Source organism: Magnolia sinica, chromosome 1 (assembly GCF_029962835.1).
Source record: "Magnolia sinica isolate HGM2019 chromosome 1, MsV1, whole genome shotgun sequence".
NCBI classification, from domain to species: domain Eukaryota; kingdom Viridiplantae; phylum Streptophyta; class Magnoliopsida; order Magnoliales; family Magnoliaceae; genus Magnolia; species Magnolia sinica.
Genome location: NC_080573.1, coordinates 58,600,371 through 58,625,440, shown reverse-complemented (window position 1 = coordinate 58,625,440; position 25,070 = coordinate 58,600,371).

Here is a 25,070-nt window from a genome sequence, read left to right as displayed (position 1 = left end):
ATTTGTCACCAAATTTGTTTCAATATGTTGATTGTGAGTATCAAGTTGTGCTTCCTATAGTTAACAAAAAAATCCCAAATTTGGAAAATCATAGTCACTGAATCTTCAGTCTTTCCTTTTATAGTTAACATCCCATGAATATAGCTAAAATTAAAGTAAATTGTACAAGGACAGCTGAAACTCCTTTTATAATTGTAAATGCTACAAGTGCAATTCCTCTCTAAATGAAGAGTGACCAGACTAGGAGCAAAATAAACATGGAGAAACAATTTGTTTTAAGCCTCTACTCTAAACTATTGGTTTCACTTTAATTAAGCATAATACATCCAAACACAAATACATTAATTGCAAATCAAATAGGTATTAGTATGTGAAAACATTAATAAATAATGTTTGCAAAGAAAGACACCAAAATCCCTATCAAATCAATGGCACTTACAATCACACACACACACACACACACACACACACACACACACACACACACACACATCTATAACATCAGGTTACAATAAAAATGTGGATAATAAGATAAATAAGATAACTAATTCAGTCAATTCAGGTGGGGGTTCTTTTTTCCCCTGCAATTGGAAGTCAGCAAATCATATGACTACATATCACAATGTATATTGAATGGCCAATTATTTAGGAAATTCCTATCTCTGTGAGTATATGTTAATAACATGGCACATGACAAGGGCAATATCCATTAAAAAAATAAATTAAATGCATATGACCATACCAAATGGATCAGAGAGAAATTAAAAACTAATGCATATGACTATACTGAAGCATACCAAACACAACATAAAAATAGGGCTCCTATCAGACTTAACAAGCTCTCGCATTGAACAAGTTGAGAAAGGAACTAGTTTTGACACTTGCATCATAGTTAGTTGTCCAGCAATACTTCTCCAAACATGTGATGCCATGCATGAGATCTGGACCATTCTTCCAGCCGTACCTCAAAAAACCACAACGTTAGGTGATCCTAGCAACTAGAAGACTTTCAATAATTACAAATAGATGGTTAAAAAAGTCCCAACCAATGGCCAACATTTAACAAGAAATTAGTTGTAATGCCCAAATCACTACATATCAGTGGCAGATGTAGTGCTATTTTCTTCTCCAGAAACCATTACCCAAATCAAACAGCAATAGTTGTAATGTCCAATACTTATAAATGCCATTTTCTTCCAAACAATTTCTAAATCCAACTGAAACAACAAAACGTGACAAAAGGAAAATGGATCTCTCCTTTGACAATAAGTTCCAAATCAAATAGAAAGAGTCTGAAATGCTAAATTGAGTGTGCACATAGTAGAACCCGTCATTTATTTGCATGTAGAGTCAAAACATAAAGAAATTTCCTCAGATACCATGAGTAAAAATTACATGCTTATATAATTTTGACAGACAAAAGCCACAGTTCCTGATCTTTATACTTACTCTTTACTTTCCCATAATAGGGGTAGTTTGCTCTAAAGCATTCTACAACCCTATAAAAAAAAGGCATGAAATTTTAGATTAATGTATTTATATCATTTCTTAGCAAAGTAATTGGCATTCCTAAAAATACAAAATGCAAATTAGAAGGATCCGTAAGCTCACTAATCGTTTTCTATATATGGAAAGCTACCCACCAAACTATTGTTGGTGAAAAGAGAGGAACATCCATTAAAAAATAGGATAAAGGACCTAATACTCTGTGAAAAGGAAAGTATATACCAATACCTATCTCTACTAGATACACTGGCTAGTCCATCATCAAAGGGCCACCAAAGAATATTGTACTTAACACCAAAACCTCCAAATCAACAATCAAAACCCTAAAAATCAAGAAAACATGAATAAATAGCCATCAAATCATTGAAATCGGCCATTAAAGCCCTATAAATAAATAAAATATGAACAAATAAACATCAAATATACCAAATCAGCTATCAAAACCACATGAAATTCCCAATTTCAAAAATCCTTAAGATCCCTAAAATTCTAAAATCCCCAAATCCCTAATTTGTAATATCAAAAAATCCCCAATTAGGGAATCGACACCACAAATCCCTAATTAGGGATTCGAAACTCAAAAATTCCCGATACACAAATCATTGCACAATGTTACTACATTCCATCACCAAAGGATAGAGAAAGGGAGAGATAGATAGGGGGAGAGAGAGAGAGAGAGAGAGAGAGAGAGAGAGAGAGAGAGAGAGAGAGAGAGATACGAGAGTCAGTGATGGAGGGGCCCCGCCACAAAGGGCCCCACATGATACAGAGAGAGAGATACCTGATGTTGCAGCAGAGGGCTGAGGAGATAGAGAGAGAGAGAGAGAGAGAGAGAGAGCGAGTGGAGAGGGAAAGGGAGAGGAAGAGGGAGAGGCAGAGAGAGGGAGGGAGAGGGAGAGGAGAGGGTCGGAGACGGAGAGGCAGAGAGAGGGAGCGACAAAGAGAGGGAGAGCGCACGAGAGGGAGAGGAGCGGCAGAGAGGGAGGGAGAGGTAGAGGGAGAGGGAGAGGGTCGTGCAGTGCCATTTGAGAGAGGGAATTAGGTTAGTTTTTTTCTTTTATATATAGGGATCCTGCCGGCAGCCGTTAAAACTGGCTACCGGCAAAGGGTTGGTCCATCTGTCGGCTAAGGGCCGATTTCTTGTAGTGGCTCTTGGAGCTTACTTAAGGCCGTAAAGTGCCTTTTTAGTCAATATACTAAGAGATCTTGTCCCTTCGACACCAACTTCTTCTTTAAGAATGTTGTTTAAGAAGGTTGATTTGACACCCATTTGATATATTTTTCACCAATTATATACTGTTAAAGCAATCAATAATTCAACTAATTCAATTCAGGAATGGGAGCAAATACCTCATAATAGTCGCTGCTAGGTGTTTATTTATATCTTTTCACTACTAGCCTTGCTTTGTGCCAATCAACAGACCCATGTGCCTTATCTTGGTCTTATATACCCACTTCAAGCCAAATGCTTTGTGCCTCCTGGTAATTAAATCTCACATGTCATTTTTTAAATCACTATAATTTCTTTATCAATGGCTTTCACACACTTTTCTTCATTAACTATTTTGTTAAACTTGAGAGTATTATAATTTGGGAATAAAATAAATTTAAATAAATTTCCATCATCATCAAGATCATTGTCATGAGCTATTTTGAGGTCTCCCAGATATGCTCATCTGCACCTTTGAAACTTCTCTTCAAAACTTCCCATGCTTCTTTTGCTATTGTAGCTCTTGAGATGCAATTGAATATCATTTCATTTACTACCTAGATCATGAAATAGAGTGCATTATTGATCTTTTTTTCAAGTGCCTCTTTTCTAAGTTAAGAAAGGGCTTCAAATGCCTGTGTGATGGCCACATTGTTTAGTCATTATCCACCAAATCTTATAACTCTCATATCAGAAGAGAAAGTTCATTTATATGCTCTAGTGATCATAATTCATCTTATAAAACCTTGGGAGTTTGGTTTGAATCATCATAGTCATGGCTATGATTCATGTCAATATAACACCATACAAATCTGTTGGACCAAAAGAATCCTTGATATCATTTGATAACACAATTCAATGGACCACATCACATATTAAAGATCTCCAAACAACTATGTGAATTAATAGGTATATATGAGAAAGATGGGAAGACAACTCACTTGATTATCATGCTCGCAAGTGTTGTTGATGTCTTAAATCTATCAATAAAAGGGTTCGTCGATGCCATCAACAGACTACTCGATGCCATCGAGCAAATGTCGATGCCATCGATAAGTGCTCGATCCCATAAGAAAAATTTAGAAAATTCATGTTGGTTGCTTGAATGTTTTAGTGTTGCTACTCGATTATTGATGCCATTGAAGGTCCCATTAAAGATGTGCATATAATTGTGTAAGAGCGTGATTTGTTTCCCATTTCGATTGTGATAGTATATATATCAAGCGTAATTGAGATTAAGGTAAGAGAGAGGTGTATTAGGGATTTTAAATCGTTCCTAAGGGTTCAAGGGCATAACTAGGGCTTGTCAAAAGAGATTTGAGGCCTGTTCGAATTGGTAAGCTAATATCTCTTGTAATTTCTGCTTTCATAGTGCATTACTCATCGCTCTATGTCATGGCTTTTTTACTGCAAGGATTTTTTTCGCATAAAATTTGGATTGTTCTTATGTAGACTTGGTTGTATGATTACGTGTGCTTTGCTTGATTCTTCTCTATGTGCTTCCGTGGTTCCCCAACAAGTGGTATTAGAGATAACGTTGGGAAGCAGATCGAATCTGAAAACAATGACATCTAACATGAAGTTTGATGTGAAAAAATATTCCGATTAAAATAATTTTGAACTATGGAAAGTTAAGATGAATGTTATCCTATTTCAGTAAGGATTGATCGAAGCTTTCCTTAGAAAGCAACCAGAAACTATGTCAGAAGAAGAATGGAACAAGTTAGATAAGAAAGCTAATATATTTATCCAGTTGTGTTTAACATATGAGGTCCTCTATAATGTTAAGAGAGAAGACTCCATCAGATATATGGGCGAAGTTAGAGAACATCTATGCGAAGGAGTCTCTTGAATATTGTTTGTATCTGAGGCCATAGTTGTTCAATTTGAAGATGGTGGAGGGGCCAACATTGAGGCCCACATCACTAAGTTCAATAGGCTTGTTTGCGAGCTATTGGTGTGGAGGAAATGACAAAAGATGAAGATTAGGCAAGTATATTTCCGAACTCTCTTTCAATATCGGATGAGTCGTTCAAAGACTCTCTATGCATTGGTAGAACGACCATTAGTGTTGAGACCATTATCTCAACCTTTTAGTTGAAGGTGCTGAGAAAGAAAAACAGTGACATGAGTATTTCTACGGATATGCTGGTTACGAAGGGGAGAAATTCAGAGCGGGACATTGGATCTTTCCCATCAAGGTCCAAATCCAAGGGCAAGGGTAAAAGAAAGTTGAAGTGCTAAAATTGTGGCATGACATGACATATGAAAAGGGATTATCAGAATTCTAAATCGAGAAAGGAGAATTTAGAGAGTTCTTCCAGGGAGGTCAATACTATGGAATCTAGTGAGGAGGTGAGTGGTAGTGACATACTAGCTACATCAAAATTCAGGTACTTTGACGCAGAATTGATTTTGGATACGTGGGCTTCGTATAACCTGATCCAAGAGTTGGTTCACCAGTTACAATGAGTGCAATGGTGGAAAGGTATTTATGTGCAATGACATTGCTTGTAAAGTGGTAGGTGTTAGATCGGTGCGCATCAAGATTTTTGAAGGCATGGAATATATCTTGATCGAAGTAAGACACTTCTTGATTTAATGAACAGCTTGATATCTTTGGGTGCACTTGATGCACTAGGGTACAAATTCACCGGGTTTGATCATTTCCTTAAAGTTTCAAAGGGGGCACTCATAGTCTTGAAGGCGTAGATGAATGGAAACCTTTACAGGTTAATTGGGTGTACTTCATCTGGTGGAGCTACTTCATCTGTAGCGTATAACACTTCTACACGTATGTGGCATGCATGTTTAGGCCACATGAGCAAGTGGGCCATGAAGGTACTTTTTGACCATTGTTTATTCCAAATTTTAAAAGTATTGATTTTAGTTATGCGAGCATTGTATATATGGTAAGCAGTTAAAGTTGTCTTTTAAGTCTGAGAAATATGTTTATAAGGAGGTTCTATATTCTGTGCATTCTCATATATGGGGGCCAACGCTCCTAGTTGCTGGTGGAGGGTCATCATGGTTTTTCATTTTCATTGATGACTATTCTAGAAAAATGTGGATTTATTTTATGAAAAATAAATATAGTGTTTTCACCAACTTCAAATAGTGGAAGACGATAGTGGAAAAATAGTCAGGGCGAAATGTGAAAGTGTTGAGGACAAGTAACAATGAGGAATTTAATCGGTATTGTGAGAATAAAGGGATCGTGAGGCATGAGATAATGTGTCACACGACAGAGTAAAAACGGTATGTCTGGGCAGATGAATCAAACTCTCTTGGAGAGGGCCCGATGCATGATTAATATGGCTGGGTTCGGCAAAGAATTGTAGACTGAGGCCGTTAACATGGAATGTTATTTAGTGAATCGATCCCCTTCTATAGCTATTGAATGTAAAATTCCAAAGGAAGTGTGAAAGTAGGTACACTACCGGGACTACGTGTATTTGATTGTGTTACTTACTCTCACGTACTGTTACTTGATAAATAAGTTAGACCAAAGGGCTAAAAAGTACATCTTTGTCGGCTATGGGAATGGTGTGAAGAGGTATATATAATTGGACCACATGGAAAATCATCCTTAACTGTGACATCAAATTTGACGAGGGATTCTTGTTCCATAAGGATGAGTATAAAGAAGCGAAAAAGTCAATTATGGACGTTCAGATAGACGGAGATGAAACAGAGGCTAATATTGAAACACAGATAGAGGTACACGAGCAAGTGGAGCAACTACTTTTGAGAAAGAATCCGCCAAGGGATCGCATGTTACCAATGAGATAGATGGATGACTTAAATATTCCATTTTCCTTCATTACGGATGAGGGTGATTCATCTACTTTTCAGGGGACACTTGATGGAGCCAGATCCTTGTACAAGAATGAGACGTGAGAGCTAGTGTCACTTCTCATCGGCCGTAAAGGGATCGGGAGTAAGTGGATCTTCAAGAAGAAACATGATAAGTACAAGGTAAGGTTAAAAAAGAAGGGTATACTAATAAAGAAGGTGTGGACTTCACTGAGATATTAACACTAGTAGTGAAGCAAATATCTATCATATTTGTATTAACGTTGGTTGCCTAATACGATCTCGAGCTGGAACTGATGAATGTGAAGATTGCTTTCCTGTATGGGGAATTGGAAGAACAGATTTACATGAAGTAACCAAAAGGTTTCGAAGTACAACGGGTAGAGAACAATGCTTGTAGGCTGAAGAGGTCGTTGTATGGCCTGAAACAGTCACTTAGGTAGTGGTACGAAAAATGTAATTCTTTCATGTTGAATCAGATGTTTACTAAGAGTGAGTATGATCATTGTGTCTATTACAAAACACCGAGTGATAGAAAGTTTATTATCTTGGTACTGTATATTGATGACATGCTTATCACTAGTCATAGCATACCTGAGATTGACATACAAAGGCCCAATTATTAGGGACATTCGAGCTGAAAGATTCAGAGGCTATAAAGAGGATTTTCGACATTGACATACATAAAGATAGGAAGAGGAGTAGGCTATGGTTATCGTAGGCTGAATATCTTGAGAGGTTATTGATGAAGTATGAGATGAACAAGGCAAAGCCGGTTAACGTTCTCCACACGACTCATTTAAACTATCTTTTGAATAGTGTCCTAAAACAGATGAAGAAAAGCAGGATATATCTCGCGTGCCTTATTTGAGCGCAATCGACACCTTGATGTATGCCATGGTATGTACAAGATCGGATATTTCACATGCAGTGAATGTTGTTAGCAGATACATGTCTAATCCTGGCAAGCAATACTAAGAAGCAATGAAATGGTTACTTCGATATATTTGAGCTACGCAAGACTACGTCTTAACATTTGAAAAATCAGGGATAAGTTAGTAAGTTATGTGGATTCAAATTACATGGGCAGTTTGGATAATAGAAGGTCGACTTTCGATTACTCATTTGCACTAGTGGGCATAGCAATTAGTTGGATGTCAAAGCTTAAGTCTATGGTAACTCTTTCTATGACTGAAGGTGAGTATATGGCGGTGACAAAAGCTTTCAAAGAAGGTGTTTGGTTCAGTGGGATGATAAATCAATTAAGGCTTTAGTAGGAGGCGTGCCATTTAATTTCAACAACAAGATCACAATCAATATGGCTAAGATTTATGTATATCACTCAGTACTAAACATATTGATGTGCATCACCATTTGATCTGACAAGTGTTTAAGGAATGAGGCGTGACTCTAGTGAAGATTCATACAAGTCTGAATCTGACTAACATGTTTACTCAGGTGGTTCTTACAATGAAGTTCAAGTTTTGTGCAACTTCTCTCCGCTTGGCGAAGGCATAAATGAAAGACGAAGTGTGCACGAGAAACGATGATAGATGTAATATGGAAGGCAGAATTATAGATAGTGATTGATAAAGAGCTATGATGAATGAAGATTAAAGATATGGTGAAGATTATTGTTGATGTTTTAAATATGTCAATAATAGTGGCTGTCAATGTCATCGACAGACCACTTGATGCCATCAATGGGTGCTTGATCTCATAAAAAAGATCCAAAAATTTCATGTTGGTTGCATGGACATTTTAGTGTTATTACTCAATGGCATCAAAGGAGTTCGATGTCATCAATAGATTCTCAATGGGTTGTCAATGCCATCGAATGTCCCATCGAAAATGTGTGCATAATTGCGTAAGTGCGCGATTTATTTCCTATTCTGGTTGTGATAGTATATATCGGGAGTAAATAGGATTACGGTAAGAGAGAGGTGTATTAGTTCTTTCTATTAAATCTTTCCTAAAGATTCAAGGGCATCCCCAGGGCTTGTGAAAAGAGATTGGAGGCCTTTTCGAATTGGTAAGCTACTATCTCCTGTGATTTTTGCTTTCATAGTTCATTAATTATTCATCGCTTTGTGCCGTGAGTTTTTCCCCTAAGGGTTTTTTCACGTGAAATTCAGATTATTCTTGTTTGGACTTGGTTGTGCGTTTACATGTACTTTGCTTAATTCATCTACGTGTGCTTATACGATTCCCCAACAACAAGAAAGAAGAATTCATGTTAAAATACTCTTTGTAATCTATACGTACTAACGATTGACAGGAGCACTATATTTACATTTATGCAAAAACATACTACTATGATGACATCTCCGTAGCCAATTACTATGTGACACCTAACTCAAACCATTGACTCCTTAACACGCATTTACTTTAGTTATAAATAAACCAATCAAAATATAATTGCAATAGACTACAACAACACCTACGTGTAAAGGACTATTGGAAATTCCTATTCACGTGCCATAAGGACTTTGGAAAGTCTCATTTACACGTGATATCTAACAAAAATTTCGAAATCTAGATGATATTTGTCACCTTGGCTAGGGCGGAGTTGAATTCCCAGTGACCCCATCCGTTTTAACTGTGACCTGGTCAATGAAAAAAAATACCATATGTACTTGTTGGACGTGAGCTTTGGAGTAAAAAGGATAAAATTGTCATTTCACCCACATTTCATTGTGGGCCACAATGTCTGATATTGTACATGGACCGTGGATTGCGTCCTACGTCTGCTGTCTCTAGCCAGATTGCATTAAATGCATGAGTCATATGTGGTGTGGTCTACTTGGAACTGCTTTATTATTGGGCTCATACATTAAAATGATCTGAGAAAAGGGATGGATTGCCACATGATACTTTTTTTTTAATTAGGGATGCTAGGGGTTGCCGGGGATTCTTTGTTTATGGGCAATTTTGATTGAGCATGGGCTAAACCCGGGACAATTGTACCTTTCCTGAATTTCTCCTCTTTTTTGACCGGTAAGCACCGCTGCATTAAATGTAGTATGCGATGATGTGCCCAATTAAATTGCAACAAACAAAAATTTTCTGTTCATGACAAGTGGAGAATCTAGATCCCTCTAGCTTTATTTCTAATTTGCTTTATCTCTAGTTCTTTAGTTAAGCCGGTAAAACATGGGTGTATGCTTGTAAGTGATATAGGGTTCATACCTGGTTGTCTCACCTTGTAAACTTACCACCTTGGAGATATCCGAGGCTACAAAACGTAAAGTCCATGCAATAAGTATATGAATAAATATCACACAGTCATCAAAGGCCCCATGAAAGCTTTGTCTCACAGGCTCTCTAACGATGATATCACTTGTGCATGCAAAAACATAAAGAGTAGAGGTAGAAGTACCATGGATAGTCTGCCCAAAAGATTTGAAATGACAAAATTGCCTTTGGTTGAGGGGTCAGGCACATACATTTTATTATATATATATATATATATATATATATATATATATTCTTAAATCCAAATTCCACTGGTTAATTGTGGGTTAACATGACCAACCCTTCTTGCATTGTATATAGCATAGATTGGGAGTAAGATTAACCACTGAGTAAAATCTATTCAGAAAAATGCTCTGGTTGCCCAACCACCATATCTTAACGTGCATTTCAAAATGGGCTTTTGATAATTCATATTCTAATATGCTAATGGATTGCTGCCACCTGTCATCCATGGTCCCATCCAAATTGAAGTCGTTTGTGGAAAATCATTTAGTAAACCCAAGAGTAAAAACTCGTGGGCAAGGGTGGGTGAGATGTTGCTTTCAAACTGGCCAACCTTTGGCACGTGATAAGGAATATGAGCATGACTTTGATGCACTAAAAGACACAAACGTAGGGTAAATCTTGACCAGGACATAGACCTCTTCTTATTTTATTCTACAATCTCTAAATAGAGCTGAGAATCGAGTGTAGTTGCCACCCTTTATTGAATTGGGGCTCCTCGTTTACTCTATACAAGTGGCACAAAGTGTGGAATTCTTGTCGGCTTGATTGAATTTAAGCAAAGTTATATTGACATGTTGTCAAGATTAGCTAGTGATGAACATGTTATTACTCGTTGTTTCATCTCTTGTTTGCCAAACATCTTGATTATTATAGACTTGATAGACCATGGCAAATGTAAGAAAATTAAAATTTAGTTGGTGGCACACTCACACTTATGCATGTATTTATTGACGCATGCACACTTTGACACGTGTCACATTTTCCATAGCTTGAAGATAGATGGTGGCGTATATGACACGTGAGTTGCCTGAACTTGGACTGTTGCACACATGTTACGTTGAAATATGTCATGCATGTGCATGTATACATATGATCCTTATGTGTATTGAAAATATAGAATTATTGTTTGTAGTTGCTCCCGTGCACGGGGAATTTGACAAACCGTAGATGTGGTTGTCCATGACCAGTAGTTGAGGAACGCAACTTTGCCCGGATCCAAATAACTCCTTGAGGTTTTCCAATCAGTGTAATTTCTAGTAATACATACAATTGTAATTATAAAACTCAATGATTTAACATGGCTAAGTCAACTCGACTTAACAAGATCTTGGGCTGAGTCACCATGAATGGTGCTACTGGAGGTGACTGGGCCAACACTCAATGAGACTCCTCAACTTGAGTCGCTGAATTTGTCATACTCGATTCACACGGTGAGAGAAGTCTCTCTTATTTTAAAACTTTCATTTCCAATTTGAAGCTTTCAACTTAAAAAACTTTTCAACTAAGGAAGAAAATTTTTCTTCGGGTTAAAAAAAATTTGAGGTTTTAACTTCCATTTTAAACATTAAAAAAAAAAAAAGAAAACCCTTAATTTATACATTCTCCCCATCCAAAAGAAATAGAAAATCCTAATATATTTTCCATATTTCTCCCCTTCTATCCACCCATCAATTTGCAAGAAAACATTCAGCAACCGTTAAGGTTTTCTTTCTTCTTCTTCTTCTTCTTCTTCTTTTTCTTTATTTTATTATTATTTTTTTTAATTTTTTTTAATTTTTTTAAATTTATTTATTTAAATTTCTAGTAGAAACATTCATAAGTCTGTTACGTTTTCATTATTTTATTTAGTTTTGCATGTAGCTAAGTATTCAAGTTTTTATAATGTTATTTATTTATTATTATTATTTTTTTAAGTTTTGGATTTCCTCTCAATTTTAGAGAGACAAATAAGGTGGTTTTTGTTTTCACACTATTTATGTAAGACCCGACCCGAGTTCATATATGTGCATGCATGCGTGTAAGTATGCATTTCATTCATCTTAGTCCCGCGGTCCAACCGGTCGAATCCCAGTGACCCGCGACCCTCGGATAGTGTTTGCGGTCATCCTTAAGTCCGTTCATGTGGACCCAACTCAGATCGATCCAAAGCCTATGCCATATTGTTCGCATCATCATTGCGGTTCTGATGACGCGTCTTGTGCATCCATCCGATGTATAGATTATAAGTTGTGTGCATTTCATTTTCTAGCCCATAATCATGGTCATGTGTCCCACCTAGGAATGGTGTGCATGGGTTTCAAGTTTGGTACCATCTCTTAGCACTAATTTTCAACACACAGTACCTAAAACCTTATTCCTACACCACCTATCTCTAAAACACCACCCAAAGACCTAAAAAGCCTATTAACCCTAGAACATTGCTTTTAACTCCCTACTTCAATCATGACCTTTCTCTACCCAAGGCAAGAAAGAAATGATTGCTAGGCTTAAAACCTCCATCTCTCTCTCTCTCTCTCTCTCTCTCTCTCTCTCTCTCTCTCTCTCTCATTTCCTCCCTTTCTCATTCCCATTTCCTCCTTAGTAAGAGAGGGTGGGACGTCCCCACCTAGCCATCCCATTCCAACCCCTTTCACCTCAAATTCCTCCCAATCCAACCATCCATACCCCATCTCACCCATTAATACATCATCCTTGGAGCACTAGAAGCTAAGAGATACAAGTTTGAAAGATATCTAAGGTAGGTGTACTTCTAGGATGTAGGATTTTTCAATTCCATATTCAAGATCTATTATTTCTTTTATATGGGAAGTGTAGGACCCACCAATCCATGGTGAAGATCCTACACCACCCCTTAGATCTGGCTAAATGGCCTATTTCATGCATACATATCCCATGCATGGGGTTTTCCCCTCATGGGCCCCATCATGGAGGACTCCTTGGATTTCATTGTATGATAGGTCATTTAGACCTTATAATAATAGTTGGGATGACATCCTAACCATTGATCTTGATTCTAGGACATGCGTGTGGTTGATCCATGTTGTAACATGTGAATCAATGAAATGTGTGGTGTGATTGATGACGGGGAGGGCCTCAATGTGGTGGAGCCCCTCCTCTTGTGGCCGATCAATCATTTTTCTTTGATGTCAATATTTTGATTATGTGTGTGTAGCCCAACTTGTGGACCAACAAAAAAAAATCCAAACCATCTAAGGAGGTTGGACGCCCAGGGTAGTCCATCCTTAGACATGTGGCCCCAAAATCCACCTAAATGGGGCACATGCAAGGGGTTCTTAATGATGGGAGAAGGTCTAGACATTTGTGGGGCTCACTAGGGTGGTCTACAACATGATTTTCTGGGTATAAATCCCATTGTAAAAGATGTCTATATTTAATTCCTTTCAATCACATGTTGCCGTCCAGAACTGTCTGGACAGATTCTTGAGCCAACTTGTGGCCAGAATTTGGAGCTTTTAGTGGGGATTTTTGTACCAACTAATATATTATTTTTGAAGCTATATGTCCTACTTTTGAGCATGCCAAATTTCAGCCTCAACTGACCTCATTTGGGTCCCCAAAAGAGTGGGCCAATATGGGTACCTTGCTGGATTTTCTGCTGTAATTCCAACAACATTGCAGTCTGGAAACTTGAAAATATACAATAATTTTTGAATAGGTGGGCCGCTTTGGTGGACCCTACCTTGTACTATACATATGTGGGGATGTTGGAATCAAATTTTCCCAATTTTTGGAGACCATGGGCCCACCCCTTTTAGGTGCTCAATCAAGGTTTATCCAAAATTCAGCACTTAGCAGATTCTCTGGACAACTTCTTTTCCTTAATTTAATTAAAATATTTTTGATTATCCAAAAATACTAAAATTTTGCAGAGGTGTGGCCCAACCATGATAGGACCTACCTACCGAATTTCAGGGTCAAAGGACCCATGTACCGATCATGGTGCGGGCTGGACCAGCCCACCAGGCTGGGGCATCCAGCCTTGGTTGGCTGTCCACCCCACCCTGTGGGCCCACCTTAATATATTTGTTTCTCCCACCGTCCATCTAATTGTAGTCCATGTGAGACACGGCCATCTCCCTTAGTGGCACCCATTTTTGGGACCCATTTGGATGTGCTTTGGGCCAATTGCCCAGGCCCATAGCACTTTTCACCCTTAGGATGCACAGGCCCATTGGACCACTGCTAGACTTTCAGTCCAGTAGTATGGTCCCCCTTATTTATGTGTGAAATTCAGTCCTTCCCTCTGGTGGGACCCATAGAGATCTATGTGGGCCTTCAGAGAACTCATACTTAACCCTTTACGATTATTGTTGGGCTCCAGCAGGCCCAGAATATGGGTGGGCTGGAATTTCAGCAAAAGGCCCAAACTTGCTGCCCATAAGTGCCTGTTTTGGGATAGCATGGCCCACCAGATTTGGAGTTGTTTACACACATATCTTGCCCCATTTCCTATCATGCATTAGGTTTAATTAATGCACATTCGAGGCCCACCCCAGTTGGGCTTAGCTGGATCAATGTACATATTTAATTGTAGGATTCTATAGGTCCAGTTGGGCTGGAACTTTCCAGATAGGCCCATTGGACCTTTGGGCCTATATTTTATATGCTATTGTGATGGGTTTTTGGGCCAACATACACTAGTAGTTGGGCCCTTAGTTGCCCACTAAGTTAACCACATACTTGGGCCAAGATGTGAGGCACAATCCACTTGTTTTAAACATGAGAATTTGCCCATATGGTTGGAATACTAGGCTACCCATTAGGCCCACCACAATATGTGGGTTTGTAACCTTTTTGGTTTAGCCCAAAACTTACTTAGGGGTCCATAATGTTCCCTATTAGTTGGGCCATGTATATTACCCACTAGGCCCATGGATTGTTTTAAGCCTTGGGCTTTCTTTCACGCTTGTGTAGTAGCGGGCTACCTCTTGGGAACCAGTCAAGGTTGAATGTCCTCCATGGTGATCCTAAGGTAGGCCCACGAGTTTTTCTATGGATGATTAAAGGCCCAACATAGGCCCTAGGTTGTTTATTTGAGCCTCAATATGGATGTATGTGGAGCCCACCTCAACGTATGTTGGTCCAGGCTGTTCAAGCCTTGGATCACCTGATCATGGAAGTACTCTCTGCCTTGGGTTGCTGCTGGACTCACAATCCAGTAGCAGGCCCACTTGATCTTTTCATGATGTATACACACCCTCATCTGGAGAGGCCCCCTGTGAATATTGTTGGCCTTCATGAGATTGTTTCCACATAGTTGATTAATTTCTAGACTTTAGTAGGTTCAGGAAGTCAAACAGGCCAAAAGTTTATCAAAGGGCCTTAAATGTACATTTTTATGGTTAAAAATTTATTTGGATATGGGGCCCACCATATTGACAACGAGTGTACATGTTGCATTCTTATGTTTTCTTATAATCATTAGGCTTAATCAGTGCATTCTTTTGGAACACTTCTAGTGATCACATGAGGACCCCATCTTAGATCAGATTTTTTTAGGGCATCCTATGGGCCCAGAGTGGGTTGGGATGTCTCGGCTTGGCCCAACCATGTATTGGGCCGACTTCCACCATTTTGATGGACTTGTGGGTTGAGATAAGGATGGTATCGGGCCCTTAATTGTCCACTTAAATTGCTAGTTATTGAGCTGATGTAGTGGGGCCCATTTCTTCTAAACTTAAACTTATTTTTGGGCCATACATTGAGTATGCAGGCTACACACCAAGTCCAACTTAATGTATGGAATTCTATGGCCATTGAGAATTGAGCCTTGGGCCTTAATTCCCTTATTGGGGGCCATGTTGTTGAATGTAGCATTAGACCCTTGCTCTTATGGCCCAATATGAGGGATATATATATATATATATATATATATATATATATGACTACCTATTTTTGATCTTGAATGTGGGCTTTAGGCCTTCTATCCATATAGTTCATGGTTCTTATACCTTTTGGGGAATGGTTGTTAAATGTCCTCACCCCTCTAGGTCCGATTGTATCTAATTGTGATTGGATGCTCATCTAAGACTCTTGCTAGGCTCACTTCTACATCACTTAGACCTGTAGCTTGTATGCTCAGTCTCGTGGGCTACCTCAGGTAAATGGGCCCCCACTAGAGGTTGGATTTCCTTATGGATATTGTCTAAGTACCTAGTCTTCCTTCTTGGATAGGAGGAGTGTACTACCTTGTATATCACCGCCTAGTGCATCTAGATCCATCTTTATGGCCCATGTGCATCATTGTATGCTTGAATGACACTATGTATGTAGTTATGATTGTGCTATTAGGCATTGCATGATACTTTCCTTGAGGGACGTAGTATCCGACGTTGGGTGCTTGGAATTGATGCATGGTTGATTGTGTGATTTATGCATTTGGCATTGCATAGCATATGAACATTATCGCCCTTGCTTCATCAGGGCTGTAGCCTCCACAGATACATCGTGGATGGCCATGATTGAACATCAGAAATGTTACTTAAGCATATGGGGTGCATAGGATGCCCTTGAGTGAAAATCCCAAAACTTCCATTGTATTAAGGATCTGCCCCAGCGCTGTCACTAGGTGGAACCATGAGTGCACAAGGGCCTTACACCGTTAGGCCCCAACTCTCACTGTCATGTAATCGGTTAAGTTTAGGTGTGGTCTTACCCGTCTGACAGAAAGTGGGCAATGGTTAGGCTGAGTTTGACCACTGGTGATTGACTGACCATGGGTGGGTAGTGAGGTCTCTTACGCTCATTTGACTGTGCGAGTCTGAAGAGCGGTAGTCATCCTGTAATGTACTTGACCCCGATAGATCCCTTATGATGGAAAAGTACTAATATGTGGTTTAGATATGAGGACTGACATCACTTAACATTGCATTTACATCGGCTGTATATGCCTTATATTGCATCACCTTGGCATGACGCCTAGTACTCATCGCAATATATAGCCTTGGTATGGCTTCCTGCATTATTGTATTGCCTTGGTATACCTTCTTGCGTTCCTGATAGCCTTGGTAAGGCTAGTGGTATTGGTATTGATCATGACTCCCTTATGCACTCTCTATCTTCTTCTGAGCACCATAGTCACATACTTTCACCACTCTCGAAGCTTTCTATAAGCTTATGCACGATTGATGTGTGTAAGAGACCCTAGGTCGGCATCGTAGCAGCGGAGCTTGGATAGGAGTTAAGCCGAGGACCCAGTGTTGCAGATTTTTCCTTCTTTCTTCTGTTACCTTATGTATTTCCTTTCAGCCTTGTACTTGAAAAGTTCAAATTCATAGTGGATTTTACATTGTGTACCCTTATTATTTCTAAGATTTACTTGTTGTGATCTTAGGTATGCTCATATTGGAATAGATATATGATTATGAAAATCCTCCTTGTAGGATCCCAAGATCGAAACTTGCTTCAGGAGCTAAGAATGGAGTATTAAGGAGGCTGTTACGACTAGAACCGGCTATTAGGTTCCTTGGGAGTCGGGTTGCTGAGTCTGGGGCGTGACAAGAGTTAGTATCAGAGCATAGCAAGTAATTTTAGAACAACTTGGGATTACATTGCATATCTGTTGCGAGCTTAGGACAAGTAGCGTCCCGAGTGCATTTCCCTCATTCCGTTTGAGCTTTCAAGGATTCTAATCCCTAGGTGTCCATCACCTTTATTCTTTCTGTGGACCATACCGTCTGGTCGAGGTGTCCATGATTGTGACGCCCATGGATGTGGTGCCCATGAACGTGGTTCTTATTCCACTCCAGCGACTCGAGTGACTTTTTCTCCACCATCTGAGATTCCTGTTTCTCCTCTTGAGCCTGTCAAACTTATTCTTAAGGCTCCCGTCATACATGTGCCTCCACCAGAGGCTAGTGCCGCCCTCGCTTATCTCTCAATTCCTGTAGGAGCTGACCATCTCTAATAGTTGATGCGGATCGTCATTGATGTTCTTCAGACCCATTAGCCCATTCCTGAGACGTCCGGACAGGCGAAACAGGAGCGTGTGAGCCCCCTTTTGTGAGATTCGACTCTGCAACAAGCCTCGTTGGTGGTATTTTTACTTTAAGGTGAGACCGAGTGGACCGGTTCGTAAAGGGATTGTGATCAGAGGAGAGACCGGAAGAGGCAGGCTCCCTTTGGTAGCTCCTGATAGCGTCGACAGAGGCAGAGGTGCATAACCCGTCGAGCCACCATAACATTAGCATCACATACAACAACTTCTTCTTCTAGGCCGTTTACTAGCATTTGCTATGAATGTGGACAAATAAGGCATCAGAGGAGCAAGTGCCCTCTTCCCTTGCAGCAGTGACAGTGGCTCCTACCACCGAGACCCCGACAGCAGCCGAGACAGTAGTTTACACCGCCGCAGCAACAGCAGTAGCAGTAGAGGCCATTAAGGGGACAGGCACCTCCCTGGCCAGCTCAAGCTTGACTTATTTTACGCAACTTAGCAGAACCCTTAGTTATCGTTAAGGGTATTCTCCCTGTCATCGTGTGGTAGTCTTGCGTGTTGGTGCATCGCACCTTTTTGTATCCAAGGGCTTTTTTTCGATCAGATTTCTATTAGAGTCTGCCATAAGGGATTTTCAGTATTGACACTTTTTGGGAAGACGGCTGTGTTAGAACGATGTTGTTTATTGTGTTACGTCTTGGTTGGTGAGATGTTCCTGCTCGTTGATTCGTTTGTATTGCCGATGTCGAGCTTGTTGGCTTGTTTTATTGACAAGGCAGTATCTCTGGTTGGGGATGGTATGTTAGATTGCTAGCTTCATGGCCGAGTGCGACACTTGCCAGTGTGTCAAGGCCGATCACCAGAGACCCCCTGGGCCCTTATAGCCGTTGAGCATTCCAGTATGGAAGTGAGAGCATGTATTGACAGATTTCATCGTCGGCTTGCCGAGGACTCAGCGCGGTCACGATGCCATCTGGGTTGTCGTCGATCATCTGACGAAGTCGGTGCACTTTATTCCGATGCGTGCTTCCGAGACCATGGACCGGCTTACGAAGGTATTTATTAAGGAGATAGTGAGACTGCACGACATTCCAGTTTCGATCATTTCTGACTAAAACTCCAAATTTGTGTCTTGGTTTTGGAGGAGTTTCCAGTAGGCGATGGGGTCCATTTTACATTTTAGCATCGCCTATCATCTGCAGACAGATAGGCAGACCGAAATGGTCAACCAAATACTTGAGGATATGCTTAGATCTTATGTGATCGATTTTGCGGGCAATTGGGATGAGCATTTGTACCTCGCTAAGTTCGCATACAACAATAGCTATCAGGTGACTATTGGCATGACTGCTTTTGAGGCACTCTATGGTAGACAATGCAGATCTCCTAGCTGTTGGACCGAGGTTGGAGAGTATCGTCTCTTAGGTCTCGAGCTTGTGATGTAGACGTCGGAGATTATTGATGTTATTAGGCAGAGGATGCATACAGCTCAGAGTCGGCAGAAGAGTCTTGCGGATTGTCGGCGTCTCGACCCCTTGAGTTTGCAGTTGGGGATATGGTATATCTTAGGGTCTCGCCTATGAAAGGCATGGTTCGATTTGGTGTGAAGGGCAAGCTTGCCTCGAGATTCATTGGACCTTTTGAGATTACCGAGCGTGTGGGCGTTGTGACTTATAGGCTTGCCTTACCTTCTGAGTTATCCGCGATCCATGACGTATTCCATGTTTCTATGTTGTAGAAGTATGGGTCGGACACCATTCCAATGATTGATTGGTAGCTTCTCGAGGTCCGTGAGGATGCTTCCAACATTGAGTAGCCGATCGTATTCTTGATCGGAAGGACCAGGTCCTCAGGACTAAGGTCATTCCCTTGGTATAGGTATAGTGGGGTCATCATTCAGAGGCCGAGGCATCTTGGGAATGCGAGGTTGAGATTACAGTGCGCTATCCCCATTTGTTCGTTAATTGATATATGATTGTTAGTATTGCCTTCCTTATATGATGATTACTATATGATGGTAGTGTTTTGCCTTTCATTTTGTCCTAGATTGGTCAATTTCAAGGATAAAATTTTTTGTTGGTGGGAATGATTGTAAGACCCGACCCGAGTTCATATGTGTGTATGTGTGCGTGTGAGTATGCATTTCGTTCATCTTGGTCCCACGGTCCAATCGGTTGAATCCCAGCCACCTGCGACCCTCGGATAGTGTTTGTGGTCATCCTTAAGTCCGGTCATGTAGACCCGACTCGTATCGAGTCGAAACCTATGCCATCTTGTTTGCATCGTTATTGCGGTTCTGATGACATATCTTGTGCATCCATCTGACGTATATATCATAAGTTGTGTGCATTTCATTTTCTAGCCCTTGATCATGGTCATGTGGCCCACCTAAGAATGGTGTGCACGGGTTTCTAGGTTGGTCCCATCTCTTGGAACCAATTTCCAACATACACTACACACACTACCTAAAACCCCATTCTTACACCACCTATCTCTAAAACACCACCCAAAGACCTAGAAAGCTTATTAACCCTACAACACTATTTTTAACTCCCTACTTCAATCATGACCTTCTCTACCCAAGGCAAGAAAGGAATGATTGCTAGGCTTAAAACCTCCCTCTTTCTCTCTTCTCTCCCTCTCATTTCCTCCCTTTCTCATTTCCATTTCCTCCTTAGCAAGAGCGGGTGGGACATCCCCACCTAGCCATCTCATTCTAGCCTCTTTCACCTCAAATTTCTCTCAATCCAACCATCCATACCCCATCTTACCTATTAATACATCATCCTTGGAGCACTAGAAGTTAAGAGATACAAGTTTGGAAGAGATCTAAGGTGGGTGTACTTATAGGACATAGGATTTTCAATTCCATGTTCTAGATCTATTATTTCTTTCATATGGGAAGTGTAGGACCCACCAATCCATGGTAGAGATCCTACACCACCCCTTAGATTTAGCCAAATGGCCTATTTCATGCATGCATATCCCATGCATAGGGTTTTCCCTTTATGGGCCCTATCATGGAGGACTCCTTGGATTTCATTGTATGATAGGTCATTTAGACCTTAGAATCATGGTTGGGATGGCATCCCAACCATTGATCTTGATTCTATGACATGCATGTGGTTGATCTATGTTGTAACGTGTGAATCAATAAAATGTGTGGTGTGATTGATGAAGGGGAGGGCCTCATTGTGGTGGAGCTCCTCCTCTCGTGGCTGATCCTTTATTTTTCTTTGATGTTAGCATTCTGATCATGTGTGTGTGGCCCACCGTGTAGACCAACAAAAAAAAATCCTGACAATCCAAGGAGGTTGGACACCCATGGTAGTCCATCCTTAGACATGTGGCCCCAAAATCCACCTAAATGGAGCACATGGAAGGAGTTCTTAAGGATGGGGAAGGTTTGGACATTTGTGGAGCCCACTAGAGTGGTCCATAACATGATTTTCTCAGGATAAATTCCATTGTAAAAGATGTCTATATTTAATTCCTTTTAATTACATGTTGTTGTCCGAAACTGTCTTGACAAATTTTTGAGCCAACTTGAGGCTAGAATTTAGGGCTTTTGGTGGGGAGTTTTGTACCAAGTAACATATGATTTTTGAAGCCGTATGTCCCACATTTGGGCATGCCAAATTTTAGCCTCAACTGACCTCATTTGGGTCCCCAAAAGAGTGGGTTAATATGGGTACCTTGCTGGATTTTCTGCAGTAATTCCAGCAACATTGCAGTCCGGAAACTTGAAAATATATAATAAATTTTGAATAGGTGGGCCACTTTGGTAGACCCTAACTTGTACTATACATATGTGGGGATGTTGAAATCAATTTTTCCCAATTGTTGGAGACCCTGGGCCCACCCCTTTTGGGTGCTCAATCAGGGTCTGTCCAGAATTCTGCACTTACCAGATTCTCTAGACAGCTTGTATTCCTTAATTTAATTAAAATATTTTTGATTATCCAAAAATTCTAAAATTTTTTAGAGGTATGGCCCACCCATGATAGGACCTACCTGCCGAGTTTCAGGGTCAATGGACCCCTGTACCGATCTTGGTGCGGTCTGGACTAGCCCACCAGGCTAGGGCGTCTAGCCTTGGTTGGCCGTCTACCCCACCTTGTGGCCCCACCTTGATGTATTTGTTTCTCCCACCATCTATCTAATTGTAGTCCATGTGGGACATGACCATCTCCCTCAGTGGCACCCATTTTTGGGACCCATTTGGATGTGCTTTGGGCCAATTGACCGGGCCCATAACACTTTTCACCCTTGGGATGCCCAGGCTCATTGGACCATAAGTGCTTGTTTTGGGGCAGCATGGCCCACCAAATTTGGGGTTGTTTACACACATATCTTGCCCCATTTCCTATCATGCCTTGGACTTAATTAATGCACATTTAAGGCCCTCTCCAGTTGGGCTTAGTTGGATCAATGTACATATTTAATTGTAGGATTCTATAGGTCCAGTTGGGCTGGAACTTTCCAGATAGGCCCATTGAACCTTTGGGCCTACATATTCTATGCTATTGTGATGGGTTTTTGGGCCAACATATACTAATAGTTGGGCCCTTGGTTGCCCACTAAGGTAACCACATACTTGGGCTAAGATGTGAGGCTTAATCCACTTGTTTTAAACATGAGAATATACTCGGATGGTTGGAATACCGGGCTGCCTATTAGGCCCACCACAATATGTGTGTTTGTAACCTTTTTGTTTGGACCCAAAACTTAATTAGGGGTCCATAATGTTGCCAATTAGTTGGGTCATGTATATTGCCCACAAGCCTATGGATTGTTTTAGGCCTTGGGCCTTATTTCACGCTTGTGTAGTAGCGAGCTACCTCCTGGGAACTAGTCGAGGTTGAATGTCCTCTGGGGTGATCCTAAGGTAGGCCCATGGGTTTTTCTATTGATGGTTAAAGGCCCACCATAGGCCCTAGGCCATTTGTTTGAGCCTCAATATGGATGTATGTAGAGCTTACCTCAATGTATGTTGGTCCAGGCCGTTTAAGCCTTGGATCGCCCGATCATGGAAGCACTCTCTGCCTTGGGTTGCTGCTGGACTCACAATCTAGTAGCAGGCCCACTAGATCTTTTCATGATGTATAGACACCCTCCATTTAGCGGGGCCCCCTGTGAATATTGTTAATAGATGATCTTTTCATGATGTATACACACCCTCCATCAGATTTTTTTGGGGCATCCCTTGGGCCCATAGTGGGTTAGGACGTCCCAGCTTGGCCCAGCCATGTATTGGTGTAAGTGTTATGGTATCTAGCTCCTATGATTGTTAAATTTTGTAGTGCCAAAACCAATTGGAATCTGTGTCTTGGGTAGCACATCTGCATATACAAGACAATGCATCTCATGTACAAGGATAAAGGTCTTTACTTCAAGAACTTCACGATTACATGTTCATGTTCAAGTGCGAATTCAATATTTCAAGCTTCAATAGTTCAAGTTTTCAAAGCTTCGTCCAAGTTAAGACAAAGTTTCTTTACTTTGATCTACAAGCTCAAGCTTCAATGTATTACAAATTCAAGCTTCAGAAGTCTCAAGGTCAAGCTTCATTATTTGACAAGATATCAAGCTTCATGAACTTCAAAGATCATCTATCAACTGAAGCAAACCAAGATTCAATATTCATACATCTTGTATAAGGTATGAATGACTCTAGATTGACCATAGGGTAGGTCATTTTGAATACATAATTTAAATTGGGTCACTTTATAAGTGCATTGACTGTTTCTCGACTCGTCTTGGACTAAGTTTGACTAGTCCTAGTACTGGCTAGACCAGTCTAAGAATTCCTTGACCAGTCCTAAGTTTGTTAATGATTTTAGGAAATTTTTGTTAAAGCTCGACCCGTCCTAGAGACTGCTCGACCGGTCATGTGAATAGTGATCAACCTATGCTTGACCAGTCCTGCAGGCTCGACTCAAAGTTCAACAACTAAATCGGGTTCCACACGACTAGTCGTGGACAAGACTCGACCAGTTGTGGAGGCCACTCGACTGGTCGAGCAGGTCCTTCGACCAGTCATGGAATGACTTTATCTTATCGCGCCCAAACTTTTAAAAGTTTGTTGGACCTACAACCAGTTGTGGTGACCTTAAGACTAGTCGAGAGTGCAATTCTGCACTTATAAATAGAGCACGAATTTCAGAGTTTGACATCCAATTCAAGCAAAATCAATATGCCATTATGAGAGATAAGTTAGTGATATTCTTAAGCTATTTAGTGCTCATTTTATATTCTCTTTTGCTTTTTTGCATTTGATTTTGTATTATACATTCCAATTTTATTTGAAAGAGGGATTGAAGTATTCTCATTTATTGGAATCAAAATCAAATCAAGCTAGCCCAAGGTGCTTTAATTTAAAATCAATTTAGAACCTATAGCCATTTCATAAGAGAGTGTGAACATTGAACTTCTATGTTGAACTTCTACTTCGATTTGGTTCTACCAGGCTGCATCAAAAGGAGAATATCAAGATAGTATTTTTACAGTTTTGTAAATTCATTATTTTAGTTTCATTGAGATTGTGTCAGAAAATCCTCTTTGTTTTGGTTTTGTCTGAGGTGATCCAGAAAACTCAGAGGGTGGGGTTTTTAAATTGTGTAAGCCCACTTGAAAGACACAATTGTGAGGGTTTTAAGTGAACCTTGAAAAACCTATTTTCATCCTGAATTCTAATATTCACTGTGTGAGGATATTAGGAGTAGAGTAGTTGTGTAGCTAGTTTTCTAAACAGTTGGTGTACACACAAGCGAACCACTATAATTTCTGGTCTTGTGATTGATTGATTATTTCTTTTTGTGGATGTTTGTAATTTTCCTTTTTGCATTTATGAAGAATGTTGTAATTTTCTTTTATGCAAGTGTGGGAATGTTGTAATAGCTTAGTTATTTTCTTTGCTATTTATTTCTTTATTCCTCTATATTAGTTTGAGTTTTTGATACACAGACCGTTCTAAGAATCAGGTTGTCCTACCATAAACCTTTGATTTTTGATGTAAGGTTGTCCTTAGAACAACATCTGTATCAACCTCTCAATACTTGTACTCATGAGGTTGTATGTAATTTCAGCATTGTGAGATTGTTTATTGCTATCAGTATTTTTATTTGTTTAAATTTCGCTGTTAATTTTTTTAATTTGGCACAGTCCTATTCACCCCCCTCTAGGACTTAATAGCCCGACCTTTTCAAGTGGTATCAAAGCCTAATAGCTCGTTTTAATTGTTATTTCTTTTGGATTAATTTCCTGAGCTAATCGATCTGAACTTTGTAAGATGTCAAATTTTGATAGCCTTTCAGTCAC